The sequence below is a fragment of the Perca fluviatilis genome, chromosome 1 (genome assembly GCF_010015445.1).
Source record: "Perca fluviatilis chromosome 1, GENO_Pfluv_1.0, whole genome shotgun sequence".
Classification (NCBI taxonomy): domain Eukaryota; kingdom Metazoa; phylum Chordata; class Actinopteri; order Perciformes; family Percidae; genus Perca; species Perca fluviatilis.
Genome location: NC_053112.1, coordinates 32,126,416 through 32,140,484, shown reverse-complemented (window position 1 = coordinate 32,140,484; position 14,069 = coordinate 32,126,416). Strand labels below are relative to the sequence as shown.

Below are 14,069 nucleotides of genomic sequence, written 5' to 3'. Positions count from 1 at the left end.
TCTCCACACTAATCAAGGGAAGTCTTTGGTGCATTTTTCCTCTTCTACATCTGACAGATCATAATTGGGGGGCTTTTTTTCACTTCCTAAGATGTTGCCTGAAATCTGTGATGCAACAGTAGGAGCTATACCCTCGCTGCCTTTCAAATCAACAGTGTTGTCAAAACAGAGCCCTGAGGAACCCCCAGTAGAGCATGGCTCACCAGACCCCTGTAGAGATTTGAAGACCACTTTGGAACTCTAATCCACTCAAAATGTGCTGATAATTTTCCTTGCCAGGACACTCTCTGCCTGGTGTCACAAGATTGGCCTCCCGGGAGCAGATCAGCCAATGATAACAAAGTAGCCAGATGTCTGGCGCTGGCAGAGTCCCAGAAGCCAGACAGCGGCACGCAGCAGCATCCGCTGTGGGCCACAGATCAAAGATACCTGAGAATTACTTATGGGCACAAAATATGTGTTGCTTACTCTACAGTTCCCATTAATAACAATCTGGGAGAATTTGTATTTCTAATTAACTCTTTTCTTTCGGCATACAAAGTGCTGTAGGTTGTCTAAGGCTGCAGCAGCAATTTTTTCGTGGCAACTGCGAGTCGACAACAGGAAGTCGGATGCAGCACTGTCTAAAGGAGCCAGATCAGCTTTAAATGCAGTTCTGAGGCTCAGAACACCCCCTGACTTTCCCCAATAAACAAACAAACAGTGTAAGAGTCAGCGTATTTAGATTTAATCATGCTGCATGGTGCCTCCTTAGACTGGCCCTTGATGCATACCTCGAAAGCTATAAGTGTTGACGTTGAACTGATTCAACTGAGGTGTAAACGTAATTAGCTATTTATTTCTTGGCTCATTCTTTTCTCTTAAATTTTGTCCTAAAACTGAGTAGGGGATACTTAATCTGTAAAGACCAGGCCAGTTACACCAGCATTCCCTGTACATTTACAAATCGTAGCCACTAAGCATCTGACTCACACTGATTCATACTTTCTACAAGATTTGAAGCCTTGGCTTGTTTTTCACCGTGGTTGTTTGGGTTAGGCACACTGACATTAAGAAGCATTGCAGTTCCATGTTGTTTTCTCCTGCAGGCCCTGCACTTATTTTAGAGGCCCTCCATTTATTCCATCTTATGTGTTATGTTTAATACACAAATATTTAGAGTAGAGCCCTGACTTTGAACTGAAAAGAAATAGTTAAGCTCTCTCTGCCTTGGGAAGGCATTTGTTGCCTTTTTTCATCTTTATGTGGGGAAGAGGCGTATTTCATCTTGCGCACATTTGTGCATATTTTGTCAGGCTCACTATGTTCTAGTGCACTTAAAAGTCATTGTTCAACGGATGGATGATATGCATCCCATGCAATGTGTGTGTGTGTGTGTGTGTGCACACTGTATTGTATTAATTATTAAGTATAGAAAGTGTTGCTTCATGTCCGTATTTGATGGAGATCCCCCCCTCTCACACCCCGCCACCCCTTCCCCCAATTATGTATATTACCTTTGCTGGTGCATGGTTCATGCAAATTTTCATTTTCATCGCTCTCTTGAATGTGCTATCTGCTGGCTGGAATCCCTTAAAGCCTATAGTGAATACTGCCCTTCATCAGATCTTGGTTGTGACCTTTTCTTCTTGTATCTGTTATTCTACTATGACTCTCACTGTTTGAAGTGCACAGATGAACAAAAAAGCACTATTTTGAGGTTTTATTTGTTTTTGGCTTTTAATACATAATTCTTGATTGCCTTGCTTTTCCAAGGCCTTATCTTTTCTATAATTTCTGCTCACTGTATATCCTGATTTTAGACAAAGGAATGCCTACCAATCCTAACACAGGCCTTTCTCTAAGGTGTTCTTGAAGCTGAGCATAATTGTGTTGGTTAAAACATGCTGCCAATTAACAAATGAAGCAAAGATATTCATCGGTTGTTAATAAATGATCAATTTTGCTTCATATCAACCTTCTCACTGGGAAGTAGTTCCACATAAATACGTCTTTTATTAGTGTATTTAAGGCCCTGCACCAACATCCAGTCCCAGTACATTTCAGGGTTACCCCAGGTCATTTTTTTTAATGTCGTTTACTTGAAAATGTAACTTTAAAACAAGGCTTAAAACTGCCTTAGTGAGATCCTGTCTCCCAGCTCCGGCAGCTCATCACTCCTAAAACAGCCGCTCTCATCCACCCTGGCCCCGACCGTTATTAATGTGCGCTGAATAATTTAACAGGGTAAAATTACCATGCTCTTTTGAAAAGATTTTTGCCTACACAATTAAAGAGCATTATAGTGATTTTTAGTTGAACAAGAATTATGACTGTTTTCCCTCCTCTCTGCTACACTTTCTGGCTTCCTTGTTATGAGCTGTGGGTGAGCGGAGTTGTAAAGGCCTGCGATTCTCTGCTTCTGTCTGACTGCTAGGAGAGGTTGTGCTCCAGCCCTGAACTATACCATGACGAGCAGCTGATGGATAATAGATGAAGTAGTATATGTTCAACTTCCGACGAAAGGACCCCCATAATGGTCTGCTGGCTCCACTAAACATGGGCTATATTTGGGCTGTTAAAAAGTCTTTTTCCGGTGGTGTTAAAGGTGCCTGGATTGAGATAGCTACTCAAATTCCACATGGCTGCAGGTGTTGGAAGGATTGTATTTAATAATCTTTGAGTTTTTCACAGAATCCCCATGCTAAGTCAAACAGAATTTATTAAAAAGGACAGTAATAGCTTGTTTTATGAAAGTTTGTGGGCTAACAGTACAATATTATACTGCTGTTGCATGCTATCAGCATCAGCAGGAGTGTTTGCCAGGCCTTCACTCTTATTCCATGCGGACAACTGTCCACATCTCAACCACAGGCCAACAATTGGCAGTAATTGGCACGTTTCCTTGGCTGTCCTGGGAAAGATCTGAGAGTGCATACGGCCACGGACAGGCTGCCCTCTCCACCAATTAGAGAGTTGTCTCCTCGTGGGGCGGGGGCTGGGGGAGGTCTACCTCACTGCTACCTTGTCTCTTGATCAAAATGATTTGTGGAGATCCTTTCCTCTCTTCCTCCTTGCCTACCTCTCTCTTGCCACTGAGGTATTACTGTGTGTGAACTGCAAGCGAGAGTCTTCAGTCAAGGACCCCAACCAGCGGCTGACAGCCTTACAGTAGCAGTCAGTGGGACATTCACATTAGAGGTGCACTGACAGTCAGGCTGTGCAAGACAGGCTTCCCAGTGAAAATGCTCCACACTTTGCTCGTGGTTTCCTAATACACTACTTGCTGGCTCTCCTCTCCATATGAACTTTTTTTTTTCTACCAGTGGATGTGACGCTGAATTGGGTTTGGCAGAAGCTGGAGTTTCTCCGAATAGCTGAACTTGATTCTTTCTTTTACACTTTCTCTTGTTGCTAGTGTATTGGCCTTTTGTTGTTGTGTCTCCAGGCATAAGAAGTGCGTTATAGCTGCATGGCTTTATTATGATGGCTTTGACGCAATGATGGCAAGTGTCTCATGTGGTTAGAAATGTGCAGGCCACACAAGGTACCATGGGACCCCAGTGCGAAGGATCACAGGCCTCAATGCATGCTGCTAACGCTCCCCAGTTTATGCCACAGGGAAGGCTGCGGAACCAACACCCAACCCCCTTATTCTCTCCCCTCTCGGTCTCTCTTGTCCTCAAAGCCTATGTCTCTTCGTATTTCACTTCAGTAAATATGAGGAGGCGAGGAGATGCTTCCTATACTCAGAAATATGTGTCAGGCTACTGGGTTATGTTGTGTTGCAATGTGATGTAGAAGGCAACAAAGCAAGAGTGCTCAGAGAGAGAAAGAAACAGCCTTACTTATTCTCTTTAATCCATCGTGAGATATTCAGAACTAGGTTAAATTATACCTCACATTACCCAACACTTAGCTCATTTGAGCATGTAACAAGATCACTGTTTACACATGTGGGGCTAAAGTAACTAGCCAGAGTTTTTTTTTTTTCGGTCAACAATTAGCACAGGTAAACCCTAGCCTTCACCACAGGTTGACAGGCTTACCGTAAAGCAGCTTTATTTCCTGCAAGGACCTTTATGAGGGGGGCCTACCTAATATGCTGTCTGGCCCCGGGGCCTGTGGGAGTGTGGTTGGATTATTATGTTAATGTGTGTGCCTCCTGCCCTCTCCTCAGTCCCAGCTGGCCTCCCTGTCGTTAGGAAGTGCTTTGCTCTGACAGAGGAGTAATATGCTCCGTGATTGAGGGGCCAAAAGATCGAGCACTATGAGAGAGGGGCCACCACTGATAAGCATATGATAAAAGTGCCATTGTACGCAAATGCCTCAGAGACATGGAAGATGACTTAGCAATTCCTATGGATTTCAGTGGAGGAGTGAATATGTATAAGGGCTGTGTGGTCTTTTTTTTGCAGCTGAATTTAATTGCCCATAGCATTATATCTCATGCCATGTATTTTATTCTACTTTTATTGCATGGACTCTTTCATTATGAGCCAGTGGCACATCCACCTGTAAATATAATGGCTCCCACTGAACAAGCCAAGGAGTGGTGCTTTTAATCATCCTGTAGGAATCAATATGAGACTAAGAGAAGATTCAGTTTGATGTAGTTCATAATATAAATAAAGCAATTAGATGAGCTCTAATTCTGAGCGCTGTCAGTAAAAACATTCAATCAAACCCATATTTTAAGATGTCAGAAATGCTACAGAGGAGCTTCAGTGGGTGTCTGAGTGTCATTTAGGTGCAATAATGTGTAACGCAGCCTTAATTGATGGAGAGTTGGTTAAGTCAGTGTAACTCCATCAGGAAAAATGACACTGCTCTGCCAGATGGCGTTACCCTGCAGCTCTATGTCACACACTCTCATTTAATCAACCTGACACAAAAGTAAAAAGAGAGGTGAGAGAAAAAAGAAGAAAAAAAACTAAACTTCTTTTGGCTTGTCGAGAAGGAGAAACGCCGGTTGCACTGCTTTGGATCCTGCACATAATTGTGTAAAAATGTCAGCCAAACAGAGGAAGATCTCTCCTTTTAAACACTTGTCTTTTTTATCTCGCCGCCTCAGGAGTGCTCGGGTATAGCTACATATTAGCTTTGTGTGGGCCCATTCACAAAGTGTATGGAGTGTTTGTGTTTTGTCGGGGGTTTGTTTTGTTTGCTTTTTAATCAAGTTCAATTTCGTCTCTATCAATACAAGCTCTTCCCACACCCCTCTTTCTCATGTCTGCCCAGATTATAATGTGTCTCTTTTTGCCGAGGAGCCTTCACTCTTGTTATTGTTTGTTCCCTTTTATGGGGCCCCAGCTGTAACGAGAGGAAGGGTATCTGTGGGTAATTGGTGGGTAAATACTTTGCCGTGACTAAACGTCAGAGCAAGAGAGTTTGTAACACAAGCAGGTTGCTGTGCTGCTTTTGAGGGGAAGGCAAAGAAAGACAAAGAGTAAATGGAGAAGCCCTTTATGTTGTGTTTTTACCTGATTTTCTTCCAGAGCATCAAACAAAATATCTTGAATCATTGTTTTTCTGGCTTCTCTTATATCAAGAAATTATTTTCATTTAATTTTTCATTTCATTTCATGAAATATATATTTTGTAACACCATGCTTACCATTTGGAGATGTGACGGATTTAGGCTACACCCGTTTTGTTGACTAGGCGGAAAACAATTAGACGATTAATCCATTATTGCAACATTTTTATTTAATTATTAACATGATATAAGCGATTGATCATATACATAATTTTTAGTAGTATAAACTCCAAACATTATCTGGTTTAATCTTCTCAAATGTGCTGCTTTTCACAGTTTTATACGGTTGTTAGTCTATATCCTCGACGTTCCACTTCTAGGATTGCTCCGATGCCGTAGGAAATTCCGCCCGATGCATGTCTTTTGTCTGTTTCCTTCGCTTTCTTTCTGTTGGAATTTTAAACTCCGGTGGATTTATGAGGACTATGGTTAACTGCTCCTCAGATCTCTGCAGGGTAAATCCAGACAGCTAGCTAGACTATCTGTCCAATCTGAGTTTTCTGTTGCACGACTAAAACAACTTTTGACGTACACATTCCACCAAGTTCCTTCCCGAGGCTTTTTTGCAGCGGCTCCGTGCGGAGCTTAGCGCTTCCCATGACGATTGTGATTGGTTAAAAGAAATGCCAATGAACAAGAGCGTGTTTTTCTCCCATCCCAGAATACTGTGTGGACTAGCGAGACCCTCCTCCGCAGCGCTGTGGAGGAAGGTCTGGCAAAGAGAGGCTATACGGTTGTAAATGTAAATAAAGGACAGCAACTAATGATTATTCTCAGTATTGATTCATCTGCCAATTATTTTATCTATGAATTGTTAGGTCTATAAAATGACTTGAAGTAGTAAAAAAAAAACAGCCATCCCAGTTTCTAGGAGTTTGAGGAAATATCTCAAAATGTCTGTTTTGTTTTCTTATACTGTTTCATCTACAGTGAATACAATATTTTGATTCCCTGATATCCTCAAAGATATTTTGTATTACTTCAACATAAAAATAAAGATGACCAATGTTACATGATTTTACTCAACAAATAGAAAGTGCAGAAGTATGTGTCGTCTGCTTGAGGTTGGAGTGTAGTTTGTTCTGGAAACACGTTTCATGTTTCTCAAGTATTACAGCGTTTGTCATTTATCTTGACCAGTATGAATGCAACAAATAAAAACCATCAGAGGAATGAAGAATAAATAACCAGTTTGCAGTTTTCTTTTGATTGCTTAAGCACTATTTTGAAAACAAGGTTTTTCAAAACACTACACCCAATTAGCACAACCACACACCCAATTAGCAGAACACCTCAGACCATTTGCAAGATGAAACACTTGCAAAAACTATACACTAATTTATAAAAAACATATTTTGTTTCCATATGAAACACACACGTTTCATATGACTTAATTCTGTTTGAACCAGTTACACACTGCTGTTGCTAACCTAAAAACACTTTTAGCAATTCTACTTCTCAGTGATTAGAGTACTGTAAATGAAGTACACAGAGAAAGTGCAAATATACAATAAGTTCACCAAACTCAACACACACAGACCAATGCTGCAGACTGAGGAAAATATAATTTATTTCTCTCCATATACTCAAATCAGTCAACAAAACATGTCCCAGTTTTCATGCTACTACAGTACTGTGCATAACACTGTTAGCTCAGCAAACAACAACAGACAAACATAAAATACTGTATCCAGTAGAGGTTACAATTACAGTAAAAAAAACAAATACTGTAATACTAAAATACTAGACTTACCTGCTGCATTTTTTATAGTGCTTAAACCTGATTGGTGTGTCTACAATTAAGCAATCATGTGTTTGCATACCTGATGGCTGTGTTTCACAGGTTGGCTCCTAGGTGTGGTCATTTGACAGTCAGAGCTTTGGAGTTGTAAGGAAGTGACATCATGATATACTTCTGGGTCTAATGTATAAAAGTGTGTTTAGTGTTCTGCAAATCACTGTGTGTATTGTTTTGCAAAAAGTGTGAGGCTGACATTGTGCTTATGGTGGTGCACATCTGGGTCAATGTTTTTCTCCTTGAGTGTAAGGTTTTGATAATTGTGTAACACTTTTGATTTCAGTATGTAAGCAATCAGCAAAAACTGTAATTTTGAAGTTGCATTCAATCAGTGGCATGGCTTTACTCTATATACTTATCAAGCCCTCTGAGGCACCATTAGGTTGACCTCCCTTTTCACTTATAGCCATTTAGATCCCTCTGGTTGTCACGTAAGTGACTTTTCACTCAAGTTTGGCAAAATGGAACAGGGGGCGCTTTGATTGTTACCCTGTCCTTTGTTTGTTAAAGTCCTCAAGGTTTGGCAGCCATTGTCTTTATAAATTCAAAGCTGTGTTAAATGCGGCCCAGCTAATAACGGGGAGCCTTCAAACCCTCCATGAGATGATGCTGTCAAATGGTGACATAAAAACGTTGCATGTAATCCCCCTGTGCAGACCCCAGGTGTAAATATGCCAGCTCCACCATTTTCACAGCGTTTACTCCCAGTTCAAACAACCTCTTTCCCTGCTCTCCCCCTTCCCTGAAAACACAATGACAGCTCTACGATATTCTCCTCTAGATTCCTTGGCTGCCTGCAACCAATGAAACAACCAGGAACAGATAACCTCCTTCATCCACATTGTGGGTAAGACACATCTCTCTTCTTCTTTGTTTCTGTGGACTGAAACTTCTGCCACTCACACATTTTGTACTGAGCGTGCTCAGAATTTTGGGTGTGATGCTTGTAAATGAATTTGGTGATTTTTGAGCGAAGGATTGGTGCTGTTTGTTTGCACGGTTGTATGTTTGTCCACACAGTATTAGACACTTGCTGTTGACTTGAAATCAAAAGAAGCTTAATATGAACATGTAGTAGGCCTATATTGCACGCATAGTCAATAGGAACCATATAGCTTATGTCTCTAATGCCTTAAACCAAATAACAGTAAACAATAATTTGAACTCCTTCATACAGAATATATATATATATATAAACAATGCCCTGAGAGCTAGTATTTGGTATCTGTTTGATGTTGTTGATGTAATTTTCCTGTCATAGCTGAGGTACCTTTTAAACTAAAATAAATGGTGATAAATGAAAAGCCATTCATTACCTTAATCCTACAGAGAAACGTATTATATTTTTCCTGGTGGGATTTGCCATTTTCATGTTGTGCCAAACTCTATTCACATGGGAAAGTGGTCATTGAGTAAGTTTAATAAGTATACTGACTTTGCAAAGCTCTTACTGGACACAGACAGAATATACCCTCAAATGACATACATTTTTTAAACAGTTTGTCTAAACATTCAGCAAAATAAACATTTTCAGTGGTATGCGTCACTCATGTGAGTATTTTTCTATGGTTACAGTAAGTTTGGGTTAATGGGACTGTGCCTCCACTCTAACCGAACCCATTGTGTGTATCCTTGAAGACTCAATCAATATTAAAAAAATAATATCTATATATAATATAAATAAATAATAAGTACATAATTATACATGTGTTGAATGCATATAGTTTCTAAAAATACATTTGCAGAGCTGATTAATAAAAATAAAAGAATTTGAAACCTGCATTGTTTACATCCATGTTTGCTTATACCAGTCTTCTTCTTCCTTGCCTTGTTGGCATATTCTTCCTTTCTTGGCATGTTATCGCCACCAGCAATCATTCATTCGTTTTTGTGCGCACACGCAGGATAATAACAGCGACCCGCAAAACCTTGCTCCATAACGTTACTGGCTGTCAAAAACCCCACGGGGCACCTTTAAGTTGAAGCAACCAAAACTTCTTGGTTAAGAAAAGGTTATGGTCATGGTTCAAAGAAACCAGTGTTGACTTGTGGTGCGACACAGGGTGGGAACCGCCCTCTCACTATGACCCAACCATCCACCCCAGCCTCCTCTCTGAGAGGTTTTGCCATGGCATAAATACATCATCCTACTTCCTCCTTTGCCACCTAGAAAAAAAGGTAATTTCTCTCATGACTGCAAGAGGTTGATCATTAGGAAATATCATATTTATTGTTTAAAAAATCAACCAACTACCAACTGACAATGTTAACACTGGACTGACTTTAGTACATGTCATAATACATTTAGCATGTGGCACGATTATAATACTCTGTCTGAAATGTTTGAAGTAAATTAAGCACAAAAAACAAATACCATAACTAAGTGCTAACAATATTAAACAATGTAATTCAATTGCAAAAATCATATACTCAGTAAGCATATTTATGATTCAATTAAAATTAGCATATGTGTCTCTCTCTATTCTGTAGCACTGCACAAGCACATGGCACATACTTGCCCACACACTATTTAACTGTCCTTGTAGACGTGACCCACACATGTTCCTCATCCATCCCTTGTCTCTGTCTAGTTTGGCTGCTCATCATGCAGCAATCCATACTGTGGCTTCTCATTTGCAGGATCCATGTTTTGTGTGGTCCCTCTTTTGCTTCCCATGGCTCTCTCTGCAGGGAGCTGAGCTGACAGACTTGTCTGATTGATGTATTGGGGGGCGTCTCGTCAGCTATTGTTTTCCTCGACAGCGTTCAGTGGCTTCACTCACCAGCCTTATCTGTCCTACCTAGAGTATGTGAATGCGGATGTGTCACATTCACTGTACTGCAGGTGGTATCAGTTACGGAGCTATATGGGTCGCATGGCGACCTAAGAATTTACGTAACCTGTGAGCAGCAGCTAAAGAACGCTTTTGTCTGACATGAAGATTTAAGAGTTCAATTTCATTGTGGTGTTCTGTGAATTTGTTGGGTATGTGAATTTTAGCGGTTGCACTACATTGCCCCTCGCAACTTTTCTTTGGACAACTTTCCCAAATTCCATATCAAAAGAGTCACGGCTCCATGTAAGGAGAGTATTCACTTTAAGACCATGAATAGTTTTCTACTAGTTTGAGTGTGTACCTGAAAACTTTCCCACAGAACTTTCCTGCATGTCAGTGTTCACTCCCCCATCTACCCCTGCACCCTTTGATAATCCTGCCCAAAACTCTTTAAATTCACAGGAGAATTCTTAAAAATTCTTGAAAAACTCCTCTCTGGCAGTAGATGTGTTACTGCCAACCCGTTCACCTGCTTGATGAAGTGGGCAAGGCTGGAAGGTTGGAGGGGCTGGATGTCCGATCACGGCACAGGCCATTAAAGATGAAGGACTGTGGTCAGAGGTAGAGGGGAAAACCAAGCCAGGCATGCGGACAGTGGGCGCTCGCACCCTCCCTCATAGCATCACAAACCAGGCCGACACTTCCCCCAGTAATGAGCAGGGGCCCAGACTATGGGGTCAATTATTCATACCGAGTCAGCTGGGAAAGATAGAGCGAGAGAGGAGGGGTGTTGAAGCTTCATCGAATCCTACAATTCTAACACACACCGCAATGATTTTTTGTTGCAGCGCAGCCTCCATCAACACAACTAAATCTAAGCCCAAGTCTTGTCTGGGTGGATGGAGTGTAACTTTAAAAGGCATACATGAGTGGCCACTCACTCCAGTGGCCATCCTGCAGCTGTAGCCTTGGCTGCTCAGCCATTCTCTGGCCTCACAATTACTGTGTTGAAAGGACAGACATTGACCGTCAACACACTACAGCTGTTTCCAAGTAGTGTCATTATGCATACAGTAGACCATGTCGGGTCAGTTATCAAAGGGCATTACTCAACGTGGAGAGCCTCGGTGTCAAATATTAGTCCTGCCTGTTTGTGCTATGCGTGGATTATGTTACTGAATTAGCATTTTAGATGCTAGATGAAGTATAGTCTCTGCTGAAAATAAAGGGGAAGGTCAAACACAAAAGGAAATGCTTCGTAATACTTAAGATCCTCAAGCTTCACAAGGGATCGTGATGGCAGTTTTCTTGTTTTTGTCAGAAACAAATGAGCATTTGATCATTGGCAGCGCAGCATAGAAGGATCAAACCTATTGAGATGCTCCCCTTCACAACCATTTAAGAAGACATTGATGGAGCAACCCATGGGAACAAGAATGACTCCTCCTTTCAAGGCCATTTTGCCATAGCAGAAATTTCCATGTCTTCACATTTAGTGGCAATATCTCTGACGTCAGGATAATCCATTTAGGTGACAGATTGCTGAGCTTTTCACTTACAAGTTGCATATCGGTCTGAATTTTAACAGTTCACAAGTGCAAGGGGAAGAACAAATCTAGTTCTTACTGTATCTACATGATTGATCAGAGTATGTACAGTGATGATCCATGTAAAATGTGAGTATCAAACAGTCAACCCTTGTAGTATGGAAAGCTGTCTATAAAAAGGCTGTAGTCTTCAGCTTTGGGTTGATTTTAATTGGATTTCAATGTGACCAAGAAAAAACATCAAAGCACCCATAGAAACTTCTCAGTCATGCAGCATAATCTGCTTTTCTGTTGTCCATCCATATTCTCTTTTGTCCTGTCTTTCTTTTGCAAAGGTTATTTGTATTTTAACAAAAAAGATTGCTGTTTACACTACTGCATCAGCGATGCGAGTGTCTATGAACACAAAAACAAAAACTTGTAACTTACAGTAGTGGCAAGTAACAAAGTAAATTTACTTTTGAGTACTAGTAGTAGTAGTATTTTCATTTTCTGCCACGTACCACTTCTACTCTAGTACATTTCAGAGGAAAATGTACTTTTTTACTATTTGACTGCTGGAATTACTAGTTATGTTGCAGATACAAATTTTACATAAAACTTTCAATCAGCTTTAAAATGATTGGACAATGCTGTAGGTAGCTTCATGAATAATAATAAATACCAGAACTCTGTAGCCGCTCCTCATCTGTGCTTGACGCAATCAGCTCGAAGCTACCTTAACATGTTGCATGTTGGGTAAAGTAGGAGCCAGGTTTCAACTAGGAAGAAGAATCCGTGGAATAAAAAGGATGGCATCTCTGGTTCTGCTGCATTGATTTTGATACTTCTTCTTTTTTAAACTGTTTATTGTGAGTCCGACAATGTTATAGAAGTGCAACGATCATAATTGTCCATGAATATTTTATAAATAAAAGGAGTTAAGATCCTTGGTGCATTCATTTACAAATAATGGACCAAATCATGTAATAAAACCAAACATTACTGTACCTCTTTATTAAAATGGGGTTCCCTCGCAACATAATAGTATTGTATGTCTCTGCATTCATACTGGAGGGCATGCTTTGTACATTGTGCTGCGAGTGACTGTGAATATGGAGAGAGATCCATCAAAATCACATAATGGCCAACATCAAGATGTACCATGAAGTAAAAACACATGGAAAGAGGATGCCCCTCTTTATTAGCTGTCATCATTTCCATGAATATATGTGCAAATAGTGTAAATGGCTAGTATCACACAGGGAGCAAATGTGTCCCTAAAGAAGCCTTTGGAATGGGAGGGTGGAGGGAGGAGAGGCAGTGTGCATATGTGTGTGTTTGAGGGAGAGAAAGAAACCGAATGGTGGGGGGTTCATGGATGAAAAATCATCACCAGTCCAAATGCAGATATTGTGGCAGCCTCACACTCTTGCCAGTGTCACCCTCCATTCGTCACTGTCCACAAGCCTGCCTCTCATTAAGTGGCCCCGCTCCGGCGACAACTTAATTTCCTTAAGAGGACCAGACACCTGATTCAATTGTGCGCCCATTACAGATTTGTTTTCCCCGTCTAGGCCTTGCTGGGACCACATGGCTGTGAACAGAAATACACTCCCACTATATTAAATGTTGTGGACATAATTCCCAGACATATGATTCATGTCTGCCTCCCAGTATCCATCCCTCACAATGCCCTTAGCTCAAATGGTGGTGGGTAGCTCCAGTCAGCTGGGCTGGTTCAGCTGCTGTAGATATTATATTATCAGTGTTGTCTATTATTCTTTTCATTCAGATAGTTAACACTCGACTCAATTTCCAGACGAGGCCTTCTAGTTTTTTTATATATATATATATATATATATATATTTTTTTTTTTTGGTTGACTTCTCAAATCCGTCCGTGTTGATTTATGTATTTTTAGCTTTTTCATCAAGATCATTTTTCCTCATCTTATCAGGCTCATTGGTTTGTTATCACGTCATTATAAGACCCGGAGCTCTTCAATAATTCAGAAACACTTTTGAACCATTTCAACATGACTGTTCCTCAGTCCTCTGTCTTTGAAGATCAGACAGCGTAAGATGTTTTTATGCGCATGTCAGTGCGGCTGAGACTTCCATTGTCCATTTGACTGCTGGTCTCCCCTCTCACCTACACCTGTCAGTCAAACAGTAGTCGTTGGCGATCGGTGAGAAACAGCTTTTCCTCTTGTACATGGTTTAACTGATTGTTGCTGTAATTCTTCTGTCATAGCTCTTATCCGCAAGGTGTGAGTACTGTATGTTTGATACCAGATGCTCACCCAAAACCACACAAAAGCCTCACATATTAATTTATTTATGATTCTCTCTGTCGTTTTTTCTTTCTTTTTTTTTACACGCATCCTGCCAATTACCCAAAAAGTTATCCTTTGAGGAGTCGTTTTTGATCGTCCAAATAGGATTGTG

General features: G+C 40.7%; 1 long non-coding RNA gene across 1 annotated transcript in view; it reads left to right on the top strand.

Annotated features, from left to right (window-relative positions):
• The first annotated feature begins 8,110 nt into the window (after positions 1-8,110).
• The window catches only part of LOC120567382, a 48,612-nt gene continuing 42,653 nt past the window's right edge, over positions 8,111-14,069 (top strand). The window contains exon 1 of the long non-coding RNA XR_005640563.1: positions 8,111-8,163. This is a non-coding gene — a long non-coding RNA (uncharacterized LOC120567382). The remainder of the gene's footprint in view (positions 8,164-14,069) is intronic.